Genomic DNA, 9159 nt, shown 5'->3' with positions numbered 1-9159 from the left:
AGACACTTCCATCGGCAGCCAGGGAATGAACCTCACTGTTATCCAGTGCTTTGGTAATTAACTTCTAACGCATGGCTTCAGAGAAACAAGTGGCATGGACACGGTGTTCAGAAACATGGCCAACGTCTGCTCATTCCAGATAAGTATTTACTTTCCAAAGCACCGTGAATTCTCTCTGGCTTTCTAGGAATGAATACAAGAAAGCTCTCTGTTCATGCACAGGACGTATGTCCCATGCTCCCAACATAGAAAGCCAAGTTGACCAACCCCTGCGAAAAGCCCCAGAAGACCAGAGTTTATCCCTCCCCTGGCACAACCCTGCATCACCTTCCAGGAGCAGAACAAAAGAGAGAGAGAACAGAGATATTAAAAGAAACTACATAAACAGGAAAACAACTTCTCTCTCTACTGGGAGAGATCTCCTGGCCAGCCAAGGCCAAGCGTGCTGAGCAAGATAGGATCTTCATTCCAGGGCAGAGAAGGGCGGGAGGGAAGGAGGGAGGGACACGCTCCATGCACCCTCACCTACCCACAGACTCTGCGTGGTTTCTATAGCAGCATAATAGCAGACATTTTTCCTTCTCCACAAGAAAGCCTGAGTAATGGTCTGCAATTATATTAGTCTGCATTTTAATCAGATTTTATCTTCTCTTACGCTTGCATTTTTTTTCCCTATTTCCTCCTTATGTAACGCTCCCAAACTCTCATCCAAGAAGTGGAAAGCTCAGGGTTTTCTTTTCCATTCAGGCTGCCCATCTGCTGCCAGTATTTTTTTGTGCTGGTTTGTGCCCCCACAGTACAAGCAGTTGTTCTGCACGCAGAAAGCCTGTTTGATCCGAAAAGGGGGGAGAAAAGCCCTGGTGACGGAATCTCTTGAATTAATACAAGCTCTAATGCTACATTCAAAAATGTATATGAGAGCGCTTAGCAGAATTTTTGTTTTCCATTTTAGGAATGCCTCGGGATCTGTATTAAGCCCTCTAAAAACTGTGGCGTTAAAGTGCCGTTGCCGGCCTCTCTAAATCTCATCTTGTGTTACAACAGAGTCAGTTTGTCAAGGGGCTAAGGCCCAGGTTACGTTAGGAAAGGTCACTGGCAAGTCCTGCTGTGCCAGGCAAACCGCAGGACGATGCTTACACCGGCAGAGGAGCGCTGGGGCTGGGACAGCTTCTCTCAGTTGCTAAGCAAATGAAGACCGTTCTGCATCTGCAAGTCTAAGCTTTGCAGATTTTTTAACTGGAGTCATCACGCAGAAGTCGCACCCTGAAACTTCAGGCAGGGAAGGCAGCATTTCAGTTACCACCTCTCCAGGCTTCGGCTGTCACCTCTGGACAGGCAGCGACGGGCCCCGCAGCTCTGCTGGTGGGATGCCCCGGGTGCACGGGTCCTGCCCTGCGCAGGGGGCTCAGCCAGCAGGGCACGAGCTGTCATTGGGCATGGCTTGAGCTGACCTTGTTCTGAAGTGGAAAGATACTGGAAGCTTTACATTTCTAATACAACTTCTTTAGCAAGAAGGATGCAAATTCAAGTCATGCCTACATACTACAACAGAAAGTTATGATGAGTGAATGTGTAGGTTGCAAAGTCAAATGCAGAAAATATAGGAAATGCCAGAAATAAGATCGCCTGGGCAACCTTAACTCATCCTCCCACATGCATATGCATTTTGTTACAGCCTTAATTGCATAATGTCATACCATTACACTGTCTCCTGTCGTACTGGCGGTCTGTCTTCTATTTGCCCATGGGAACAGAGCACCTAAATATACTTGAAGACCTGGATGTTATTTAGCATTTCTTTTAAATCCTCAATTAACCAGCCCATGGTGCAACACAGGAAGTATTCCCTTAGTACGGGAATTACTAACTCCCTCATGGGCTTGTCACGGTGCAGAGCAAAGAAATGTAGAAAAGCTCAAACTGTAAGCGGACTAGGCTGCATAAGTCTGGTATGTACATGCCATGTAAACCCCTTTCAGTTGCTACCTCATCTTGAAACACCTCAGTGCTTTATACTCCCAAATATTCTGTAGTGAAGTCCCGTAGACACACTGCATTGAAGGAGGGACTGTAGCCCTGAAATTTCTGAGATGAGCAGCTGAACCACCTGGAATGAGTCCTTCTCTCTCTTTACCTGAATGAACATCGCATTCCTCAGGGCAGTGGAACAACTTCGAAGGGAAGACTAAGAGCGCCACATCTCAGGCTATGCGCTAGACCAGGTGTGTGAGCTTGCTTCTGTAAATGTTGCAGCCCTGGGCCCAAGGGCTTCCTTGAAACTGGGGAGAAAACAGGCAACCTGAATATACGGGAAGCAAGTGTGATGGTAGAGCATGTTAGGTACCTGGCAGGGAAGGGTGGTGGGATGGGTGAGAGGTCCCTGGGAATACCAGGCACAGGTCTTCCCACCCGTGCTCCAGGTGCAACTGGTGCAGCGAGGGGCTGTGAGGGCAATCAGGGGAAGAAATGCCTATTTTAGGAAGAGAGGAGGAAAGACAGGCTTGCTTAGCCTAGCAAATGGTGCCTGTGAGGGGAGATGATAATTACCTGCTGCCAGCTCGCACAGGAGGGATCATGGAGGAGAGGACAGCTCCTTAGAGCAAGGAGCAGCTCGTCAGAGGGTTTGCCTTGTGACTGGGTTTTGCAGGCCTTAAATGCCTAAAGGAATTAGGCGCTCCACTCCTACTGCCTTTTGGTAGGAACTGGATCCACGTACCATTTTAAAAATGCAATTATTGTTAACAATTTGTAAGTAACAGTTTAAAAAAAAAGCCTGCAACTATAGAGATTTCCATAAGAAACCAGGTGATCCAAAACGTTTTGTTAATAATCCAAAGAAAAAGGTAGTGGGGCAGGTTGGGAAGTAAATGAATCCTGCTTGGGAAACACTACTAGTAAGCTACATAGACTTGCAGGGCACAAGAAGGTGGTGACATTTCGCTTCACTGTGTTTCTATGTCATAAATTTATATATTCCGTTTTGTCTGAGGCTAGAGCCCATTGGTGATGCTTTGTGAAGGATGTGTTTAAGGTATTTAAATGAACAAGAACTGCTGCCTACGAGGCAGCCTTGACAGCCTTAAAAAAAATATGTATTCATCAAAGTTTCAGGATAGTCATTAGCATTCACACAATTATTATGCGGGCAGATGACTATAGATAGGCAGCCAAAAATTGTCAGAGGAATGGCATTCATTTTTATTAGCAAAAAAATGAGACTTTGGAGCTACTGCAACACCCAACATTTTAATACTAATCCATTTTTCAACAATACATGGTTCAGCTGGCTAAACACGCACAAGGATTGAACACAGGAAGCTTAAGAGCAGACTCTTGTCAGCTATGTTTGTTTTCTATAAATCCCGTTGTGATTATGATGAACTGCGCCATAATAGAGAAGGGTAGTTTAGTGTTATTGTATAGATGACTCATATAGTCTCTATGGTTTGACAAGAGCACAGGTTTTTTTCTAAATAAAGCAAGTAGTCAGTCCAAAAATAGAAGTAACACTTAGAAGAATGCAGGTCCTGGAGGAATTACAAATTCCATCTACCAAAAACACAGAGGTTGGTATGCTGGGGCATCTCTGCTGAGGATATTGTGTGAAAGCCATTAATTCTTCATCTGGAATGTAAATCTATGCCATCCAAATGGGATTTAAGTATTTCAAGGTAGGACTTTGGTTGCTGGCTGGAACCAGTTTTAACCGGTTGGGCAATTTTCATGGTCGTTTTTATATTTGCTTTCTTGCTCAGAGCTCAGAGTTATTTGCCCTGTGCTACCTGCAGCGCTGCGGCGTGGTATGGCTGGAATGGGTCCCCAGGCGAGGAAGGAAATGGGGCCCTGGTCCCGCCGGCCGCCAGCTTCCCTCCTCCCTTCACCCCTGGCAGGGCCTCCCCCACCAGCGGGCTTCAGGGTAGTCGCACTGCTTGCAAAGTCAAAGGGGAGGCTGCCGCTGCAATGTATTCAATTGCACATTTTAAGGTTCAATGCCATCTTATTAATAGGAAGAAAAGGCAAGCATCGATTCCAGATAGAAGGAAAGCATTTCCACGCGTTTCTTATGCTACGCCAGAGCACTTTTCCCTTCTCCCTAAAATATTCAGGAACTTTTAAAACAAATACTCTCATTTGCCTGAAATACCCTGGAGATGGGTTTCTGTGGCTGAACTACAACTTACCTTTAACACAGTCTCACTGAATTCTCAAAAACAAACAAAAAAAGTCTCAATTTATGAATCCATTAGTCAAGTTTTTTTACAGAATGAATGACAGACATCTCCACCAAATGAGAAAGGAAAATACCAACAGAGAACGATGTATTTTCTAGCTTCTAGCTAGAAGTTGTAGGGGTAGGAGCCTCGGTCAGGCTGTGCCTGATGCACTGCTGCACCATAGCTTGGGGTGAGTTCTATCCAGCTGCCTAGAAATCATTTGTAATTCAAGCTGGGTTGACACTACATCCTGAGAGGAAGTTTCTTTTCACTCTTTCCAAAATAAAGCCCATTGCTAATAATACTTGTCAGACACATGCGAAGACGTGAAAGAAAACCTGTGCTGAAACTACTTGCAGTGAGAACGGTCCCTCTCCTGGGTGCATACTGGGGCGGTAGATTTGCCTAGGGGGACCAGTGTGAGGCCAAGGGAGCAAGCCAGCTGGCTAAAGGCAGAGGGACTTCCTATCTGGCTTTGTTGCGAGTAGGTTTAACACGGGGTTTCCTTCATTCCTGATCTCCAGGGAGTCACGCTGTTACAGGACGGCTGTGGAAAGGATGCAAATACAGCGCAGCAGTTGCCCCCTGTCCGGATGGGATGGATGGCTTGGACTGGAGGCAGCCTTACACATGCCAGCAGGTGACTGGGCTCTTCTCTCATCCATGGAGAAGCCACCATTTAGGAAGTAGGACTGGGCTTGGTTTTGCTGTTACAAAACATAAAAACCTCTGCAATATAACCCAAACAACCAAGACAGCCAATGGCTCATCCTCATTTCAGTATTGCCCCTGCTTAGATCTAGTGACAACTCGCTATGCTTTTTGCATCAGGGACGCTTTCCTGTGCTTGGAGCAGGATGCAGAGTGATGGCATGCTTCAGTGTGACCTAACTACCAGTGGGTTCCCCTGACCTTACTCTGCCTTCTTATATTAACTGGCAAAGGGAGGACCGGAGCTACAGTCTCCATTAAATGTCAACTTGAAATACACTGCACTTTAAGATTAAAGGCCATTTAAATGCAAAGCACTACCCCTTATTCATTAAAGTATGTAAGAAAATGCTCCACTCTGTGCTACTGTACTACTGATGCAGTATGTATTTTGCTACAGGTTTGGTTCCACCTCTGTTGATATTAGTAACAAAGTTTACATTAATTTTCAGGCTACAGGAATAGAATTATTCACTACAAAATGCATTCCCATAGTCTGAAGTTGGGCAAAAAAACAGTATCTAGAAAGTCTGGGAAAATTTATGCTTTTTAACAGTTGCATTTGTGAAACAGATTTTTCCTTTTAATTTGAAAGAGAATTCTGACTCAAGAGATGATTTCAAATTGCTGACATGAATACTAAGAATCCGCATTAAGCTAGCTATAAAGCAAGATATATGCTGCTAAGAGCACATAGAAAAATTTGTGTAATAAGTCAGGCTTAAGAGCAATTCCAACTACAATCAACTACTGGAAAATTAGACAATGTTGAAATTTAATACGTATTGGGTTTTTACTGCGTTGTAGACAAAGAATCACTGTATCTGCAGGTCTAACTACAAACAATAGTAATTCTCCCCAGCAGTTTTTGTCAGCATCTCTCCTGAATTCCCATGGGCATGAAAGGGAATAGGTTTTGCACAAAAATAATTAGGAGAACCAGTCAAATGAGGTGTTATTCTGGCCATACTACTTAGCTGTAGATGTAGACAACACCTGACTCACTGGTTAGAATCACACACTCTCTCACGTCTTGGCATCTGAAATAGCTGAAACATCACAAACTGATAATAGGATTTCTAACTGAGAAGTAGCAGTATTTTGCATTAATATTACATGCCACCGTGAATAAAATATTAACACGTAACTAGAATGTTTTTCACTTGTATCTGAGCAGTAACTGCAATCTCAGCTGTTTCAAAATATGTGTTCTTTCAAAATACCAGAAGGCAGTTGTACATAAAAGATTCATTCTCTTCTGGTATATGAATCAGCTATGAAAGAACTGAAGTTGCAATTCGTTCTCCTGTCTGCTCAGCAAGCAGTACAACTACATTATTACTGATATGGGACAGGTTGTAATGTTATAATTAACTCTGAGATAAAAACGCCTGAAAAAAAGTCAGTGGTCAGTAAAAATATTCTGGGGAAAAAAAGAACAAGTGGCTGAGACTATAAGAGAGCATAATTTTCTCTAACTCTACTCCTACAGTGTTTTCTAAACCAACATTTCAATTTATTAATGAATGTCCCACTTTCTTTGACTAGCAAATAATTTGCAGAAGTAGAAACCTTTGTACAGAGTTATAATAAGAGATTGCGTTTACAGAAAGAAACATTTTTTTCAAGACTCTCTAGAAGCTGTACAGCAGCTCATCTATTCCAATTTAGCTTACAATTTTTCCTAACACTAGGACAGACTGTCCTTTAGCTAGCAAGGTAGTACTAAGCAAGGATATTTTATTTATCATGTCTTATTGTTTTAAATAAAATACAAAAGCAAATTAGGTGAGTCTTGCTTTGTGTTTCAGGCTTGTAGTTCCACTTGAACTTGAAAAAGTGCACAACATGTTTTCAGGGAAAAGCTCTTCAAATATGAGAAAAGAAGCATGTGGCAAGCAGACAATGGAAAACAAATTCTGCCAAAGAAGTGAAAGTGAATTGCAACCATCACTTGGGATGGGGGGAGAGACCAACACTGCGGCCAGGCTGGATACAGAGCTTGTGGCAGTACTCCAGAAAGTGAGGGGTCTGGGAAGAATGCATTCACCCTATAATATTTTGCAGGCCATAATGCATAGGTTTTGTAAATGGTGCCATACTGCTGTGTTCTGCAGGTAGTTGCTTCAGTCGTTACATCCTTGGAGTTTTGTCAGTCACCAAGAGCTACAGCAATGATATGCAGCAATATTCACGTGCTGAGAGATGAGCCCTGCTGCCAGCCCCACCTCCCAGCGCTGCTGGTGACTGTTGACTCCTGCAGACCCAGCAGCAGAAGGAAATGCAGACACAATTCATCTGCCTCAGAAAACAGATTAGCTGTTGCCCTGAGCCGAGAGGTGTATGGGCAGCTGGTGGTGGAACGGGGAGATCAGAAGAGGTAAGAAACCTTTCTCTTTTCTCAGTTCAGCCCAGTCTCAGTGCACAGCCAGATCCGAAGCTTACTGACATCACTAAGGTTTCTGGAGCTCAGTGGCTTTGGCCCAGGGCCTCCAGGAGGCGAGTGCCTCCCTAGATCTGGGGTGCCCAAAGTTAACTTGTTTGAGTGCCACCACGGACAGCAATAGGTACCAAGATGTAAAGAGATAGTGGACACCTCAAATAGCAGCGATCATGGGCCTGCCTCTGGTCACACCTCAGGACAAAGCACGTCCCAATCTCCTCGGTCCATGCTTGTGCCACCCACCCTACCTGAGCCAAGTCCAGCCAGACTCCATGCCTTCCCCCCCTACCACCTTCCTATCCCATACAAACTTATACGCCCAGCCCAGCCCTTGCACATGTCTGCCCGCCCCTGCTCCATGCCTCGAGCTGTCTTTTGACATCCTGAGCCAAAAGCACGGCTCCCACTTTGGCGGTGCTCCTGCAGGCTTCCGTGCCAGGCCACCCTCGCGTCTGAGGGCTTGCCGGGCAAGAAGCCAGAGCCTCCCCCTTCCCCCACCAGTGCTGGCGGGACACCTGAGACAGCTGCTGGCTGCTGCCCCAGAGGTGCCAAAAGGAGAGCAGAGCCAGCTTCAGCTTTGGGTGTGCACCAGCTCACGGTCTCACTGGGGGTACGGGCGCTGGCACACAGCAGTGACGCTGTGCAAGAGATGAAGTGGTCTGGGTCTGAGGTCAGGAAGCCCTGGCTCTCAGGACAAGTTAGTCTGTTCACTCTCATGAGGGCTTTTTTCTGGGGTTTTTTTTTTCCCCTCAACATCTTTTCACATATTTTCCCCTGGCTAATTGCCATAAAGGTCTGTCATCATGCAAAAAACTGCTGGTTGCTTGCAGATGAAATTTGTGGCTTCAAGCATGGCTTTGTTGGGGGATGTATGAGAAAACATAAGCATTGCGGGCGTGCAGGGCTGTTGAGGCTCCCAGGGAGAGACTGCCAGCGCGGGTGACAAGGCTGCATACAGAACATGTACAATTTACATTTCATCACATGTTACCGGAGGATATATACTTCATGTCTAGAAAATGAAGCTGTTATTACAAGATGAAAATCCATACACTATGAGTCTTGTTTTTGGCCTCGCTGCAAGGCTGTGCTCTCAGGAGCAGAGCTGTCATGAAGCAGTAAGGGACACGCTCTGATTCACTGTGCGATCCAGCAACAGCTTCCAAACCATGGAGCAGTTGTTTTTCTTACAGTCGCCAAACTGCTTTTGTTCACCTGCCAAATTCAGCTGACTTGTCCTGCCTTGCAGCCCTTTGGGAGGAAAGAGCAGACCCAACTGGCATACGCCATAGTCACAACTAAGACAAGCTCCTCCGAGCTCAAACATACTTCAGCCCACAGAGAAGACAAACGGCAGGTAAAGATATACAATATCTTTCAAGAAGACAAATGGAAGCAATATGTGCTGTATCAAGTACTAGCAGGCTATGTTTTTGTGATACATACTGTTTTTTTGAGAGAGCCAGAGTAAGATTAGCGGGACCCTAGCAAGAAACCCTAAATAAGGCCACTGATATATAAGAACCATATGAGCTCTTGGATCAGCCCCGTTGCTTTGGGAGGTTTCTTCAGCCTCCTCATAATGCCTTTCTACATACTTGCTTGTTGGAGTTCCCAGCATTCAGTCAGTTTTACCCAGAGGAAACAAGCTGTACACAAAAATATTATTAGGAAAAAAAATTGTACATGTAGCTGATTTCTTAATTGCAGAAAAATCAAGAAAGCACTTTATGCACAGTTCAAGAAGCTTCTTTCCCATTTTCCTTCCCCTCTCTTCTCCCTTCCCATCCT

The sequence above is a fragment of the Nipponia nippon genome, unplaced genomic scaffold (assembly GCF_047370975.1).
Source record: "Nipponia nippon isolate SJK-2023a ecotype South Korea unplaced genomic scaffold, ASM4737097v1 scaffold_6, whole genome shotgun sequence".
Classification (NCBI taxonomy): domain Eukaryota; kingdom Metazoa; phylum Chordata; class Aves; order Pelecaniformes; family Threskiornithidae; genus Nipponia; species Nipponia nippon.
The sequence above is the reverse complement of the archived record's forward strand: the minus strand, read 5'-3'. Positions refer to the sequence as shown.